Here is a 17,989-nt window from a genome sequence, read left to right on the forward strand (position 1 = left end):
GCAGTTTATTTTGTAAGTTACATCATGAAAGAAAGATAAATCTATGTTTTCCAATATTTTAAAGTGTTTTCTTTATTAATAAAGTTTTCCAAGTTATATGTACTCATAAAGGTAATCAGTAAACAGATTTTTGCTATGTAAACTGAGAACAGAATGAGGTAGCTGCTAAGACACAGATTTCAGAGAAGTGTTACTTATTAGTGCTGCTGTATCCATACAATGAAGGTTTTAGCTCCTGGAAATTATCACTGCCTGCACTGATGGTCACATGAGCCCTGGTCTGACCGTGCTCCCTCCTCTGATAAGCAGCTCATTATCAATAGGCAATGCACACAGAAAGCTGTGAAGTGGGCGTCATTGCTTGGTGAGCTCGCCTACATGCTACATCTAAAACCTGACCGTGTCACAACTGCTGCATCCAGTAAAGTAAGTGATACATTGTAGGAATCAGGGTCTATTTTCCTACAATATGTTGCTTCCAGATGTTTCACAAAAACCTGGTGACAGATTACCTTTAAATTAAATATATTTTTAAGAATATTTAATGTTTTTAATACTACAGGGTGGGCCATGATATGGATACACATAAATAAAATGGGAATGGTTGGTGATAGCAATTTCCTGTTTGTTGCACATTAGTATATGGGGGGGAACTTTTCAAGATGGGTGGTGACCATGGCGGCCATTTTGAAGTTGGCCATTTTGGATCTAACTTTATTTTTTTCAATGAAAAGAGGGTCATGTGACACATCAAACTTATTGAGAATTCCACAAGAAAAGCAATGGTTTGCTTGGTTTTAATGTAACTTTATTCTTTCTTGAGTTATTTACAAGTTTCTCTTTGCTTACAGCCATTGATATGTCACAGAGGTTAACACGTGAGGAGCGAATAGAAATTGTGTTGATGTCTGGTGAACGCAGTACCTGAGTCATTGCAGCAGATTTCATTGCAAGACACCCTACGCAAGAAAACTGTCACCATTCCCATTTTATTTAGGTGTATCCATATAAATAGCCCACCCCAAAAAGTTTGCCTCATCACTGAACATAATGTTCTGTGTAAACTGAGGGTCCTGTTCCAATTTTTGTTTTGCCCATTCTGCAAATTCAGTGCGCCGATCTTGGTCACCAACCATTCCCATTTTAATTAGGTGTATCCATAAAAATGGCCCACCCTGTAGTTGGTAAGTAGAAGGAATTGTAGCACATCAATATGTTGATGAAAATTTTTCTCCTTTATTAGTGATCCATTAAAATCCAAAAAGATAAGGGAAATAGAACAAGAAATGTTTAAAACTAACACGTTTCTGGTGCTAAGTCGCCTGTAATCATATGACTAAGGGCGGGTTACTGACAGAAGCGCATTCACTTTTAATGTTTCTTGTTCTATTTCCCTTCTCTTTTTGGATTTTAATGGACCACAAGTAAAGTAGAATATTGTTTTTAATGGATGGATGTGCTAAAATTCCTTCTACTTACCCGTTTGTCCTGTTCCTGACAGCTGAATATAGCACCCTCCGTTTGACAAACAGCCAACGGATTATATCATTCAGCAGCGCTGGTGAGCTTGTCTTTCTCCTTTTTCCATTTTTAAGACTAGTGTGCCAGTTAAGAAATATTTTAGTTTATTTAGATTTTTTTTTTATATTTTGATATTTTGGATGTTGTACAAGAAGCAAGTGTATAGCATTTTAAAAAGATTAGTACTTTGAAAATAACAGTTCTCTAGCTAACATAACATGCATTTACTACATACTTTAAAATGTTGCACAACTTACATGTAAGACAAGTATTATAAATAGTTCTTAGGTTTTAATTTATTTTGTGATGACAAATTGTACAGCCCTTTATGATTAGCCAGAGAGACTTCCTTAATAAAACTGTCCTGGGATATACAGCATCCCCTAGAAAGCACACCGGTCTTAACACTGATTACGTATTCATAAGCTTGGGTACAGATGGAAGAGACATCATTTTAACTGCAGTGGTGTGGCATGGTTAGGATTCCCATAATTCTCAAATACAGAAAAAAAATAAAGAAAAGGACCCATCACCTGAGTAGCAATTTTATAGAAAGAATAAAATCCAACCAGCACTTCCTTTTAATAGCACTTATTTCTATATTTTCTGCAAAATGTCTATAATTTTGGCTCATCATAAGCTTTTAACTGCTAAGCCCTATGCTTGACATGGTGCCTGTAAGGGAATTAAAGTAATTAAACTATGTGAGCTGCCTCAAACCAAACAGTAGTATGAAAAAAATAGCTGCACTCTGAAATGCAAACCGGAACAGTGAACTGAACATATGCTGAGATGGCCAAAACGTGGAATTCTGGAGTATAGCTAAATCAAAATTTGTCTTTTGTTCTTTAAGATCATATTAACTACAATAGGAAGGTCCTTCTTTCAAGATGCTAATCCATTATCAAGAGTGGAGAACTGCTTCTCTGGAGGGCCAGTGGAACTATATGGTGCATGTCTAATTCTTCATTTTCCCTGTTGACGCGCTGCAGAGACATTTGGACACTAGAATGTAGAAGGTGGTGCGCGGTATAAAGATGGGCGGGTGAGCAGCCTCTTTGAGGACATTCTGGCGCATGAAGGCATTAATTTACACCCGAAAACTCCCCTGATGAACTTGAATATAACGAAACGCGTTGGGAAAAGGGAGTAGTGTACTAACGGAGGGACCCATTATAGCTGCCAAAATGGGTGAGATCCTTCTTTGATATATGCTGTTTTCTTATGCAAACTTGAATGAGAGGTTGGTAAATGAACAATAATAATATGTGCCCTTATTGTGAAATGAGATACAGGACTCATATACAGTATCAATAGATGAAACCCAGTTTGCTTTATATGCCGCCTACTCCATATATTAATGTGCTGCTTATTGTCTATGGGACCTGTGTATGTTTACATGAAGTTACTACAGGGTGGACGCTTATTGTTGTCCTTGTGAAATTCATTTTTCTTTTTAATATAGACTATTCTAAGCATTCAAAAAGGAGATTATCTCCTATGAATCAGTATTGAGGTGAATGCTTTTATGGGCACCAATGGCTTTTGTTTGAGGAACTAAGAACTTAGTTTCTTTTTAAACCAGTTTTGAATAAAGTATATTAGTTTTAGAATGTTGTATATTTTCAACTAGCTTGCTACAATTATAGAATGTAGAACTAAACACTTGCTGAAAGGCTTACCTTGTATTTGGAGTCCTTTATAACAAAAATAGTGTAATTGTGTGAGCATACCGTAGTATGGAGAAATCAAATGAAAATAAAGGGGATTTACTGGACTTTGTAAAAAAATAAAATAGTGCCAAAGCTCTAACAAGCAGGTAGTTGCTACCTACCTGTTTGTTGTTCCTAGCGCCATTTTTCGCTGGCACAGTGACTGCTCCTGCCGATGATTCAGCTGCATCTGCTGACATTGCTTCGACAAAGCCGCAGTTTCTATTCTGCTCTGCTCTGTTGACATGGAGGGACTGTCAATGTCATTTTGATTGACGCCGGATCCCTGCTGCCTAACTGAGGGAGCTGTCTGTCAATCAGCATGACATTGGCAGTCATACCCCATCGACAGAGCAGGGTGTCAACAGAGGCAGCTGAATCGCCGGCAGGAGCTGTCTGTGAAACCTCTGTGTCAGCGAAGAGCACAAGAGGCAGGTAGGTAGCAATTACCTGCCTTTTAATGCTAGGCACATTTTTTTTTTTTTCACAATGTCTCAGATATCGCTTCTAATAAACATTCTGAGATAACACATTTATGTTATAAAAAATCAGATGGATTCATTTTTTTCTTTTTAATTTGTTTCAGATTATTTGAGGCTGTAAAAAAGCAAGTTAAAAATAGAAGGTAAACAAATATTCTTTTCTTTTCCATTACTATTTGCATTCTGGATAGAAACTTCATATCACCCAAGCTGAAATATCTTAAAATATGTCATAGATTGACGCAGTTGCAATTCTGATAATATAGAAATAAATTGTAATTGGCAGAGTGGAATACTATTATTTACTCATAGAGCATGGGAACTTCTCTAATACAAAAATATGACGTTTGTCTGTGTGGGAGCATCAGAACAAGGTCAGAGATGCACAAGAATATCCCACGTACCCCTGACATGCACAGTATTCTGACCCTACTTCACTATACTGAATGAATATATTTTTTTGCCTATATTCTGAAATCTGTTACTGGAATTAACTGCTCTCAAGATTAGCTGATTATTAGATGCTTACTGTAATATTTACTGTAATATCTTTATAGGGCAACAAACTGTAGAATTTTATACTGAACTACATCTTTTACTATTAGGGATTACATCGCTATAACATGTAACAATTTAACATCAATTGTATCATCTTGTCTCTATATGTACCATATAAAACATCTAAAGTAAAATATAATATTTTATGTGAACATTTTCCTGTATAAAAGAAACATAAAAATATATAGTAACATAGGTCGACCCCTGTTACACACAAAAATCCTTGCAGTCTTGCATCGTTTTTCACATTAACCAAGAGACTTGGCCTTTCTTAACATCATCCTGATTTCTAGCATTATTCATAACTTGTACATGTATATTTTCAACCAGACATCCCAGAGCAGATTCTTCTCGCATTATATCAAGAAGTGGTGAGTACAAGGGTGATGAATATTTTGTGACTAGCATTTATAATACATGAGTATTTTTAGCCATACAGATGCAAAGCATTATACTATTTCAGATAAATGAGATTGTAATCTACAGTTAGCATATTTTTTTTCTCTTTCTTGTGTTAATTTGAACATTATGTAAAGTGGCATCTCTACAAATTAACAAGAACAAGACAAATGAAAAGGAACTTCAGAAATGAATGCATTGTCTCTCCAGTTGCTGTATACAACACTGAACATGCAACGAAAAAACGTATAGACCTTTAATAGAAGCAGGTAGAATTCAATGTCATAAGGATGCCAAAATATTTATGTTCAAAGGTCAAAATTGCAGTAGCATAAAACAAAATTCATAAAATTATTTTAAAGCAAATACCTATTTATAGCTAATATGCTTTTCTGTTCATTTAATAGCATTGACTACTTGGTTGCCATTACTTTAGCTACATTATGGCGCACTTATCAGTGTTTACATCTTAGCTGCTTCATCTTCTGAGCGTTTCTGGTTCACATGCGAGAAACTCGCATCTTCTTGCGATGCCGCCCTCCTGCTTGCTTCATGGCTCCCTGGAATTGCGCTCCAGCGCAGGCATACTTCTCTGCCCTGTTGAGGCCAAAGTACTGCAGTGCGCAGGGGCCAGGAAAGGTTAGAGAGGGAGGCCCAGCGTCTGCGCACTGCAGGAATTTGCTCTGCCCTCAACAGGGCAGATAAGAACACCTGCACAGGAGCGTGATGCCGGGGAGCCTGTGAGGCAAGCAGGAGGGCAGCATCGCAAGTAGGCGGGATGGCGAGTGGAGAGCAGGATGGCGAGTGTAGAGCGAGGCTGCGGAGGGAGAGAGCGGGACAGCCAATGGAGAGCGAGGCTATGGAGGGAGAGAGCGGGATGGCCAGTGAAAACAGGGGCTGCTGAGGGAGAGAGCGGGGCTGTGGAGTGAGAATGCGGGACGGTAATTGAAAGTGGGGCTGCAGAAGGAGAGCGTGTGATGGTGGATGGAGAGCTGGGCTGCGGAGGGAGACAGTGGGGCTGTGGAGCGAAAGCAGGGCTGCTGTTGGAGAGAGCGGGATGGCCAGTTGAGACAGGGCTGCAGAGGGAGAGAGAGGGATGGTGGATGGAGAGCAAGGCTGCTGAGGGAGAATGCGGGACAGTGGTTGGAGAGCTGGGCTTCGGAGGGATAGAGCAGGACAGTGAGTGGATAGTGGGGCTGCGTAGGGTGAGAGTTGGACGGCAGTTAGCTATTATGCCCGGGCAATGCCAGGCTCTTCAGCTATTATACAGCTAAAAATTACAAATTGCTAGTGGAGCGCCCCGTGGGGCCTGGGGGTACTCGGTACCGGACCCATCAACTTCAATGGGGGATGGTGTGACGGTGGCGGTGACCCAGTACGTGGCTCAGAGGCATCCAGTAAATGGAATAGGGGAATGTTGTGTGGTATTTATGTGGTAAAAATAAAGATAATTGTTGTGAGTTCATTTTCCCCTTCACTACTGAGGTCCGATGAACTCCCTCTTCTGGTAAAGAAAGGTAGTGATCCTGATTATCAAACACCTGAGCCTAATGATGATGACTGGCTGAGTGGAGTTACTGACTGGATATAAGGCCGCCGACGCCCTTCTGCCCTGCGGGTGATTTCTCTGTGGGATCCTTGGAGACCAGTCTGAATTCCTGCTCTTCTAAAGCTAAGTTCTCTGCTCGGCTTTTTGCATTTGTGCTTTGACTTTGTTTTGCCTTGTTTTTCTGGATTTCTGCCGTTCCTTGCTGGGGTGAGCTGAATTCCTTTAGCTCTGTCTTCTGAAAATACCTGAGTGCTGATTTAGTTTTTGAAGCCTAGCTGCTTCAGGGTCTTTTTCCATATCAGCTTGTTGGCTTATGTTTTTGATAGGGTTTTGGCAGATTGCAGACAGCAACCTTCCTTTCCTGTTCTGTTTAGTTAGCTTGGGCCCCATCGTTTGCTCAGCCTATCTTTCTATCTGTGTGAGTGTTTTTTCATCTTGCTTCACCGTCATTATATGTTGGGGGCTGTCTTTTACTTTGGGGTCTGCTCTGGGGCAGTTTAGATTTCCTTTTCTGTCTTTAAGCTATTTAGCTCTCCGGCTGTGATCGAGGGGTCTAGGGCACCGTAGGAAACCCCCACGGCTACTGCTAGTTGTGTTGATAGGTTCAGGGGTCTGCAATCTGATAGTTGCCAACTTCTCTGGTTTTCTGGACGTAGCTTCTATTTTTGTGTCTGCCTCCTACGGTGACTCAATCATAACAGATAATGTTTATAGATGGTGAAATACGTGACGCCACCTGTGGTATTCTGGTCAGAGGTGACCAGCGCTGCGGTTTTGTTCCTCTGGGATGGATGTTGGACGCAGCTATGATGTTGTAGCCCTCCACAGGTAGAGCAATAGTCCCAGGGCAAAGATGTTAAATAAATATTAAAAATGGCTGTAAACGTTGGGGTGCAGATAAATGAGAGAAAGACACAGAGAGGTGCAGTTTCTTTACCTTTTACTGGTAATAGGTTGCAGTTCAGAGTACCACATATAGGTGATGGAATGAGTCCAGCTCGCCTGGAGGCATTCAGGTGGGGATTTAGAACCTTCCTTTCTGCGCTTTGTGAGTGGGTCTCCGCTGTATATAACTATGCTGCGACCCTCTATTCGTGATGGTTTCACTAACCTCTATGGCTGTCAGCGTGAGCCTATTCCACGGGTTCCACGGGTAGCGTTCTCTTCACCGTCGGCCCTGGGCTCGTTAACCGCTGCCGTGCCCTCAGGTGATTAATATGCACAGGAATTTACAATCCCCTGTACTTTCAGATTTGGCTATCAGGACTTACAGCTCCTGTCAGCCTAGGACTCTGATGTCCCTTTTCTCTTTATTAGCGCTTCACTCAGGGGTCTGCTATATGCAGTATTTTAGCTTCCCTAGAGTCTCTCAGTCTCTGCTCTTGTCCTTTCCCTATTCACAGATCAACTCTGCCTATCAAGCTCCTCTCAGATCAGCTCCCTGTCTTTATCTGACAGGATCTTCCAGAAAGATCTCTTTACCTCACGTCCTCACGTTTAAACTGTCCTTTCTCCTCACAGCTCACAGCTGTTTCGTTTCCATGACAACCCCCTCAGCTGATTTCTAGCTGACTCACCAACCCCCTCTGCTGGCCAGAATTTATAAGGCATCTCCCTTTTCTGACTTGCAGCAGGAAATTGTGATTAAATCTATTACCTGGCATGGGGGTCCCTTTTCTGCCTCCAAGCATGACTTCACCTCTTAGAGGGAGGTAATGTCACTGTGACAACCGGACTCTGGGGTGTCACAGTAGTCACTATGATTTAGTGAGTTCTGCTTTAGCTTGAATTTATATTAATTAGTTTCAGCTTATGTGAGTAATGGTGTAAATAAATTAATTCATAAATAAAACATAGCAAATGCTTCATTCAACACTTAAAGTGCTGAAAATGTTAAGACTGTGCCTGTTATCAACCAAAATCAAGACACATTGCTGTGAAAAGTATTATTATTATCTAAAATCAAATATTATGAAATTATGTTACAATCTTTAGATTTAGTACAAACTCTCCTGAACTTGTTCTGCTTAACAAAAAAATAATGTTTATGCTTTGTTGGTATGGTTAGCAGACACATAAGGATATGTTTAAACCCAGCTTGGAAAAATGTGGGCAAACATCAAAGACTTTTGTTCCATGAATTCAAAATGTACTTGACTAGAGCATTCCTTGCTTTACTGATGTCATAAACATATCCATAACCATGAAACAAAGTATATATTAATTATACATTGTTTGTACTACAAATATATAACTAAATCCCAGCAATGTTAAATACATCTATTATATGCATTGAATAGTTTTCACTCTATTTTCACTTACAGGGATTCAGTTTGTGTGAACTGTAGGAGATTCAATATTAAAAATACCTTGCAGATTTATGGAGTCATGTAAACCCCCCGTTACACATAGCGATATTGCTGGCAATATCGCTGTAACATCACCGATTTTGTGACGTTATAGCGATATTGTTAGCGATAACGCTACATGTGATACTTACCTCCGACCGGCTCCCCCGCTGCTCATCGCTGATCGCGCTAGAAGGTCCTGGATCATTTCTCGTCGGGCGCTTCCTGCTGGGCTTCCTGTGGCGTTGACGAGCGACGCGTGGAGGCGGGCGGAGGACGTCTGGATCGCAGCGTCTGACTCGTAAGTAGCGACCCCCGGCCCCTGCGATGTCGCTGGTGAGTTCTGCCTCACTAGCGACCACTTAGCGATGCACCAGCAATCCATATCATTGTTGGGATCGCTGGTGCATCGCTAAGTGTAACGGTACCCTTAGTTGGAGATGCTGGAATTAAAATAAATAAATAAAATCACTGGACCCTGAGGAGTAGATACAAGCTCTCCATTTTGAGACAACTGAAATGTAAAGGGACTCTGACTGGGAAAGATTCAGATCAGTAATTTATCTCTTTAAAGTGATGTCCTTATGAAACAAATTATATCTCACTAGATCTCAAGTAGCTATTCCTTTCCTTTACAAGTCTATATCTTTAAAGCTCTCTTACTTTATCTCAAGCAGTCTTTAGGATCATTTTTCTTTTCGACAACATTTCACTTGACATTTACAATATATTATAGGGTTCCCTCTTAAGGCCTAATCTCAAGGGTCCTAGATTCACCCACTATTTTTATTCCAACTCTTACCTCAAGGATCTTTTACTCTTCAACCAAGTTTCATCCTCAAGAGATTTACTCTTGCTTCTTTATACCATGTGTTTGATTATCCCATCACTTGCCTCAGTTCATTAGACCCATTAGTCCCACTCCTTCTGAAGGCTAGTTCCATTAAGTCTCACATACTACACAGCTAAATTCTCAGAAGACACCTCAGAGGCTACCATGTAAACGGTCCTCCAATTCAGATCTTCGATCTTCTCCAGTTAACAGAATTTTGATTTCTTTCACAGCCATAATGGACCAAACTAACAGATTCTCCTTGGTTCCAACTAGGAGACATTCCAGGGTGACAGATCTTTACATACACAGCTAAATCCCACGTGAGCAAACCACACAGACTGACAGCGCATTTAGGCTATCCCACTTCAGTGATAGATTATAAAGAAATACATTACACAGAACACTTGCAAACCAGCCTCCACTTTTAACTAGCCTACCTAGTGCACAGCAACTACAATGGATCACAATATTCATGTTTTGCTCCATGATAACAATAACTTGCTCAGTGAACTAGCCAAATTGCATAGATTTCCAAAACTGTCGAAAATATGTCAAGTTAGTCTCCTCACATCAGGGGAATACATTGAACGCCATTGCGCCCCATAGTAAATTCTGAACTTGCCCACCTCACAAAATAAATATTTGTTGCAGTCAGGTCAGGTCACTCATGATGTCTCCATGATGTCTCCTTCTGCTAGAATGCCGCCAGCTCACAACGTACGTTTTCAGCACAAAGCCTTCATTATTTTGGTGTGACTGTCCATTACCACCTTTTCTACTTTTGGACTTGGTTTGATATTAATAACCTAGGTATTCATTTGATGTTACTGTTTATTTGGCACACATCATATGTCATTGTTTCAGTTTGGATACTATTAACTCTTCATGTATGAGCCCTATTACTTTGCCATCTCTTTCTACTGTGGTTCTTGCCCTGTGATTCCCTGCTTTTTAGATTTCTTGTAATTGTATTGACTTATACAGATTTATATATTTGTATTATCAAATAGTCTTTGTATTGTATTTCTATAGGTTCTCATTCTTCATCAGTTACATAACCACCTTATAAATATTTGCTTAACCCTTACTGTTGCAATTTTTACTTTTTGCAGTGTATGGTTTAAGCAATGAAAAGAAAATATCATAAGTTTAAGCCCCCTAAGGGAACATAAAAAAATAAAAAATAAAACATTTGTAAAACAATATATACCAGTTTAAATTACCCAATTGCTCCTCTTCAAAAATACAAAACTAATGTAAAAATATAAGCATATTTGGTATCAAGTCAGAAAAAGTCCAATCTATGAAAATATGAAACTATTTAAACCATGTGATAAATTAAGAAAATAAAGCATAATTGGAACCCTAGAATTGCTATTTTTCAGTTGTTGCACTAACCAAATAAAATGCCACCAAATCAACTAGAATACCACCAAAAAGTTAATTTATTTCAGTTCTTCAATACAAAAAGCGAAACTCATATATTATATAGAGTCATTACAGAGTGATCTATTTCAAGTGTTTCGATCTTCAAAAGTGATACCATTTTAAAAACATCACCTCAACATATTCAAAGTTGCTTTCAGGTAGTTTATTAACCCTTCAGGTGCTTTTCAGGAATTAATGCAAAATGACATAACAGGAATGAAGAAATGTATTTTTACCATCTAAATGTTTCTAACTTCTGAACAGACCCCTATAGCCAACAGATTTTAAGGCTGTTATTTGGCCATGAATTGCCATGACAAACATCAGGACCACACAATCAATATCTCAGGGTGCCGATGGGGTTAAAGATGGAGCACCCACACTTTGTTAGCCAGCTATATGCTTTAGTCATTATTGACAACAGCATTTAAGGGGTTAAATGGTCATGGTCGGTGCCAACACTGATCATGGCCGATGCAGCTATAGTGTACAGCTGATAGCTGCAGGATTGTGATCTGTATGGGGATGCTAGTCTCCTATATTGCAGATCAATAAAAATATGAATTGGTGGTCACTAAGGGGTATATATATTTATATTATTTGAGGATAAGGGATTTACCAGTCTGCAAAATAGTAAAAAGAAACTAATTCTTATATGATGAACTGGTTATTCTTTCAAAAATGGAAATGGCTAGTTAATGGACATATTCATATCATGTAGATGTATAAGACAGTAAAATAAAAAGTCATGTTGCAGGAAAAGGGTGACAATGTTAAGAAATGTTTTTGAGGAAGTTAAAAGTAACCTTTTTAAAATGTGAACTGTCAAATGACTGCAGGTTAAGAAAAAGAAATATGGTGAAGTAGACACAATGTTCTTTTTTTCTTTTTGTCAGTTCTATCATCTCATTTTCTATTTTATAAACAGAAAAGACTGCGTAGTGTTGACCAAATTATGCACAAGATACACAGATTTAGATAAGCCGTTGTGAAGGTCTCCAAGAAATGTAATAAAAATTCACCTTAGATTAGAACCATAAATTCATAGAAAATTACAAGCTCCATTCAGATGACAGTACTATTGTAAAAAATACAAATAAAGCACTAAGTAAACCCATCTACTTCATGTAAATTAATAGGCATAGGTCATCTGTCACACAACACAGGTTTCAGGAGCAGGTTTTGGTTCAGACAACAAGGGACTCAAGGACAGGGATCTGGCAACATAACAGTTGCACACACACACTAAGAAAGAGTACTACAGGGGTTGCTCAGGCACCACCCAACTGTTGATGTTACCTTATATATTTGATGCCTCCCAGCTATTGGCTGGGGGCAAGTCCAAAGTGCACAGGCCCAATGGAGTAGGAAGCCACATAAGAGGAAGAACACATGGCATAGCGGCCGGGTCAGTGACTATGTCGGCATCCCTGCCAGGAGGAGGGAGAGGGACCATGCAGGGATACTGGCATTAGTGTTACAGTACCCCCTCTCTTACACCCCCTCTACTTCAAACCTGCAAGGAATCTCTGCAGAAGAAGTGGGGCATGATTATTCTACTTGGACTCCCACTATCCTTTCTTCTCTCCAGTTCACTAGAAGAAAGGTTTCATATTTCACCTTCCTCATGGCCAGGATGCTTCTCACAACCAACACATCCTCAGAGCAGATTAAAGCAGGCATAGTACCAGGATCCTTAAACTGCAAAGTCTCTTGCTGCCCGACAAGACCAGCCACCAGCTTGGAAGAATTGAAGACAAGTTGAAGTTTTTCCTCCTGGTCTTCCTTCTGGTCATTGGATAGCAAAGACTTGAAAAGTGCTTCTGCCTTGACATTTTCATCAGCCAGCCACTTGAGAATTGAAAATACCACCTTTGGGTCCATAATCAAACCAGTGTCCTTGAAGAGAGGTTATCAAGTGGTTGAGGATCCTGGGAGCAGGTCTATGGAACATTCGTCCAGACTGTCTCCGCACATCCAGTCTGATAACTGCAGACTTGGCGGAGAAGATGGCATCACTGGAGTCCGAACTGGATGTACAGGGACCAAACACCTCTCGTGACATGAATGTCCCCAACAAAGCACCTCACCAGTCCTGAACAGGCTCATGAGTTTGTAGCCATGGAAGATTAAAGAGAAGTGGATGAAATAAACCAGACAGAACAAAGAGGCATGGCTAAGTGGCTACATGGTCTTTGCTAGAGTTCCTGATGGTGGATTTAGGCTTGTGATGCAGGTAGCAGCAAGGTACCACTCCTGGACAGTCCCCAATACTGTAGGAGCTGACCCTAAGGGTCAGGATTGCAGTCATGAACACAGACTTGGAGTCACTGGCAGAACAGGATTTGGCAACTGGTTTAACAGATATCACAGCCGATAGAGATGGTATGGATTTTGGATCACTAGAAAGGATGGGCACTGGTTCTGGTTCAGACAGTGCGGATTCTGGAACACTAGCCAGGAAGGACACTGGTGCTAGTTCAGACAACATGGGTTTCAGGAAGAGGTTCTGGTTTAGACAACAGGCTCAGGGGAGCAGGAAGCTACGTCAGAGGAAGAGTACACTGCAGAGAGGCCAGGGCAGTGTACATATAGGCTTCTTTGTTGGGAGGTGGGAGGGGGACCAGGCATGTCGGCAGCAATAGCATTACATCATCATCCCTGTGACAGACGTCTATTAATTTATGTGCTGTCTTTGTACAGAGTACCTTGCAAGCAGTGCCATCTGCGGCATCAGGTTGTTACACTGATTGTCTGATCCTAAGTTTTGATGAGCGAGCGGTAAGCAGTGGGAGTGGGATTGTCTTCCACATATGGTAATGCCTTAGCCATGTTGGCTACTAGCATTACAATGATTGGTCAGCTGCATTGTGTAAGATGGTCTTATATAAGACCTGCTTACCTGATGCTTGGCACACTCTCCTCTGGAAGCAGTTCAGAGAGAGTTGTTATAGGAGGGAGAGTTTATTTTAGAGCGGGAATATAGGTAATGTTTAATAATCCTATTGCAGTACTTGTATATCACTATTGCACCATTAAAATAAAAGTTCTTTTCAGGGCTACGTACTGTCATTTCTCTAGTAAAACCACTGTTACCTGCATTCAGTTTAGGGATAGCTGGTGGAGGAGGGATAGTTTTGGATTAGATGTATATAAGCAAGGTTTATTGCCTTGCAGTCCTTCTATAGGTATAGTCCTGCTTCAACCTGAAAACAAAAGTCCTTTTCAGGGCTACATACTGTCCTTTCTCTAGTAAAACAACTGTTACCTGCATTCATTGTAAGGATAGCTAATGGAGGAGGGATGATTTTGGATTAGAGGCATATAGGCCGAGTTTATTGCCTTACCATACTTCTATAACTATAGTACTACTGCAACTACAACACAAAAGTCCTTTCCAGGGCTACATATTTTCTTTCCCCTATGTATACCAGAAAGTTTGCAGTTATATGTTATATTCCTAATTTAAGATTCACAAGGTGTGTGGTATAGCACGTTGAAGTGGACTTGTTGCTGATGGTGCAAGCAGAGGCTGAGGCCATGAGCCAGGTGAAACTATGCCTGCTGCATGAGCACAACAAACACACTCATCCACAAGACTAAGCTTCCTGTCTCACATTGCAGAGGGGCACAGGACATCACTCTTGAAGCCAGAACAGTGCAGACAGCACTCATCTCATCTTCTCAGCACAGATTGGGTGATAATGAGAAGGAGGAGATTGAGGAGGAGGTACAAGAGATAGTTGACTGTGCAATAAAGGGTGACAACAAAGTCAGCTTCATCCCATCTGTTCAGAATGGATAGGCTGAAGAGGAAGAGAAGGAAATGGAGAGTCATCCTCAAGGTAGGGATAGAAAAGTCCAGCCTGTTGAGAGTCTGTCAAACATGGCTGACATACTGTCCTGCAGCCTTTCCAGTGATCCTCGCTTTATGTGCATTTTGGCAACACTGATTACTGGTTTATCACCCTTCTTGACCAATGCTACAATTAGAACTTTCCATCTCTCCTTCCTACAGTGGAGAGGGCTAGTAAAATGGTGCAATACCAGAAGGTCGAAATTGAACTCATAGTACTAAAATTTCCATCTGCCAATGCTCACAGCACAGGTCATAGTGTCTTTGGACAACTGAGCAGAGAAAAGGGAGACACACACCAGTTCTATCAGAGGCAGGAAAACACTATCAAAGGTCTGGGACAGTCTCATTAGACCCTCCCAGTGGCAAGGTCGTGATGCGCGGGGTAGTCTGACAAGAAGGGAAAAGTTTTGGAAGATGGTGAAGGAGTTCCTTTCTGACTGTACCAGCGTTCTCCGTGATTCCTCTGTGCCGTACAATTATTGGGTATTCAAGCTGGACACATGGCAAGAACTGTCCCTCTATGACTTGGAGGTGCTGTCCTGCCTTGCCACACCAGGGGCATAATAACTGATAGGAGCATCCACCTATTAATTGAAAATGCTGACCGGCTGACTTTTATCAAAATGAACAAGGTCTGGATTTACCCAGACTTCTCAACCCCACTGAATGACAGCAGTGGAACATAAAGCCAAGTCAAATGCTCCTTTTTTGGTGTATACCAATGCACCCCTTTCCACCCATAAAAGGGTATACAGTTCATGATTTCTTTTTTTCTTGCCTTCGCTCCAAATTTTTAGTGGGTCATCAAGCGGCTCTCGTTATAATTTTTTAGAGAGTCATCATACGGCACTCATTCCAAATTTTTAGAGTGTCATCATGTGGCCCTCGTTTCAAATATATAAAGTAGTGGGTCATAATGCAGCACTGGCTCCAAATTTTTAGCGGGTTATCATGCGGCCCTTGCTCCAAATTTCTGGAGGGTCATCAGGCGACACTCATACCAATTTTTAGAGGGTCATCATGTGGCACTCGCTCCAAATTTTTAGAGAGTTGTCATGCAGCACTTACTCCAAATTTTTAGAGACTCATCATACAACACTGACTCCAAATTTTGATAGGGTCATTATGTGGTCTTTGCTCCAAATTTTGAGAGGGCCATTAGGTGACACTTGTACCAACTTGTAGAGGGTCATCAGGCAACACTTGCTTCAGATTTTTAGAGGGTCATCATGCAGCCCTTGCATCAAAATTTTAGAGGGTCATAAGGTGGCTCTTACTCATAATTTTAGAGGGTCATCAGGTGAAAACTCATACCAATTTTTAGAGGGTCATCATGCGGTGCTCGCTCCAAATTTTTAGAGGATCATCATGCAATCCTCACTCTTATTTTTTCCAGGGTGTATATGATGCCCTCCTCCAAAACTTTTACAGCATGTGTATGAAGTCTATCTCTATGGTTCTCTTATATAGTGCATAGGTTTTACCAGTCTAGGAGTCCCACTCCTTAAAAATTTTGAAATGTTTCTTGATTCCCTCCTGTACATGTACAGTATTTCAGGGTGTATTATAGTCCTTCCTTCTAATTTTTTGCCGCCCTCGCAATTAGTGCATAGGCTTTAAGAGTTTAGAACTCCAACTACGTTACAATTTTAACAGAATGTGTATGAGGACCTCCTTTATGTTGAATACTGAGAGTTTGAGTACCTTTTTCATAAATTAAACAAGATGCGTCTGACTACGTCAAACACCACATGCCCAGATAAGGTAGCAAAATGTTAAAATTACATTTAACAGTAACTACTGGTGGGTGCAGTTTTATTTCCCCATCTACTGTGTCATCTACTCTGGTCATAGGTGACAGAGAAATATGGTGAGAGATGGCCCGGCTATTAAGGGGTAGAGGAGGCAGTTTTTTTATCTCTTTATAAATGTGCCTTATATACAAGTTATTATACAGAAAAGAATGTTTACTAACATTTTGTCCTGTAAAATCCACTTTATCTTTGGTTTTGTATGTTTTATTGTCATTCAGTAAAAGTGGAGTAATACTCTGAAAACATTGTTCCCAGTAGCGACCTGGGAGTCAGACATGCATCCACGAGTCTTCCTCATGCAATTCCCATTTAATTTGAGCACTGTTTCATCAATTTCTGTGATTTTCCTGCCTCCCCAGCCCCCTATTAGGGTCTTTCCTATGGACTTCCATTGTACTATGTACTCGAGTCAAGCTCGTACAAGCGTCCGACCTGCTCAATTCAAGTACCGAGCACAAGAACATTTTAGTGCTCGATCATCACTGTGCACCAAGAAATACACAAACATTGAATATATGAATATTAGACTGCACTACTGTCATATAGAATGTACTAATAAAATTGAAATAATTAGTGCACAAATTGGACAATTTGCATGTGTCAACCAGCCATGGCAAGGCATATCTTTCTTTGATGAGTCCATACAAGTATGCTTAGTCATCATTGGTGGGAACACATGAATTGGCCAATTTTACAAGCACAGTCTGTAAGAAAAGATTCTGAGGGCACTACAAATATAATTGGGATGAGCCAACTGCACACCAAAAACAAGCATATTCTCTTATTTATGTACCTTATAGACATAGCCTATATGCATTTATTGTGCATTATTTTGGACGTTATCTTGCATAATTAGTGCATTTTTGGGGGATTTTTCTGTCTCGTGTGTGGGATTTATTTACTATTTATACAGAATATGTATGCCCTTATCCTACGATGACAGGTTTTAAAAATGTCTGACTGACATCTTGCTGGCAAATTGATACTTTTAAGAACTTTATAGGTTCCATGATGCTACTAGTATATTCTGTGATTGGTATTTAATTTATCTAGTGGTGTACCTTGGAGTCAATATTGGAGGAGGGGTGTTTGTCGTAACATGTTGGTTCATAATTTTTCAAAAAAATTATTTATTAAATTTTGGCGATCCTGACTGTTTTGCACACTAATTTTTCTTTACTATAAGCACAGTCTGTGTCACAGTAACACAGTTCAAAATGTATATATTTAATAATGTTTCCATGTATCTTGAGTTGCACAGTGTACTGATGAACTCTTTGGTTTATTTAGTTAGGAGGTGCTGTGCTGGGAGTGTTGTTCTTCTGCGGCACACATTTGGAGGTTTTGATGTACTCCAAAGTTGGCAGAACACTCCTCACATTATCCTAAAGCTGTTTTCAAGAAGTGCTGGATCCTACCTGCCCTTTACTTTTGTAGGCCATGGACCAGGAGAGGTAAGGGCTCTGGGCAATCTAGAGCATGAA

The 17,989-nt window shown here is 40.4% G+C and overlaps 1 protein-coding gene across 1 annotated transcript in view; it reads right to left on the bottom strand.

Moving 5' to 3' along the window:
- COL19A1 (collagen type XIX alpha 1 chain) overlaps positions 1–17,989 on the bottom strand; it is a 1,445,738-nt gene that overhangs the window by 999,905 nt on the left and 427,844 nt on the right. The window lies entirely within an intron of this gene.

This window comes from Dendrobates tinctorius, unplaced genomic scaffold (assembly GCF_039654945.1).
Source record: "Dendrobates tinctorius isolate UK_male_01 unplaced genomic scaffold, ASM3965494v1 ptg000024l, whole genome shotgun sequence".
In the NCBI taxonomy this organism is placed as follows: Eukaryota; Metazoa; Chordata; class Amphibia; order Anura; family Dendrobatidae; genus Dendrobates; species Dendrobates tinctorius.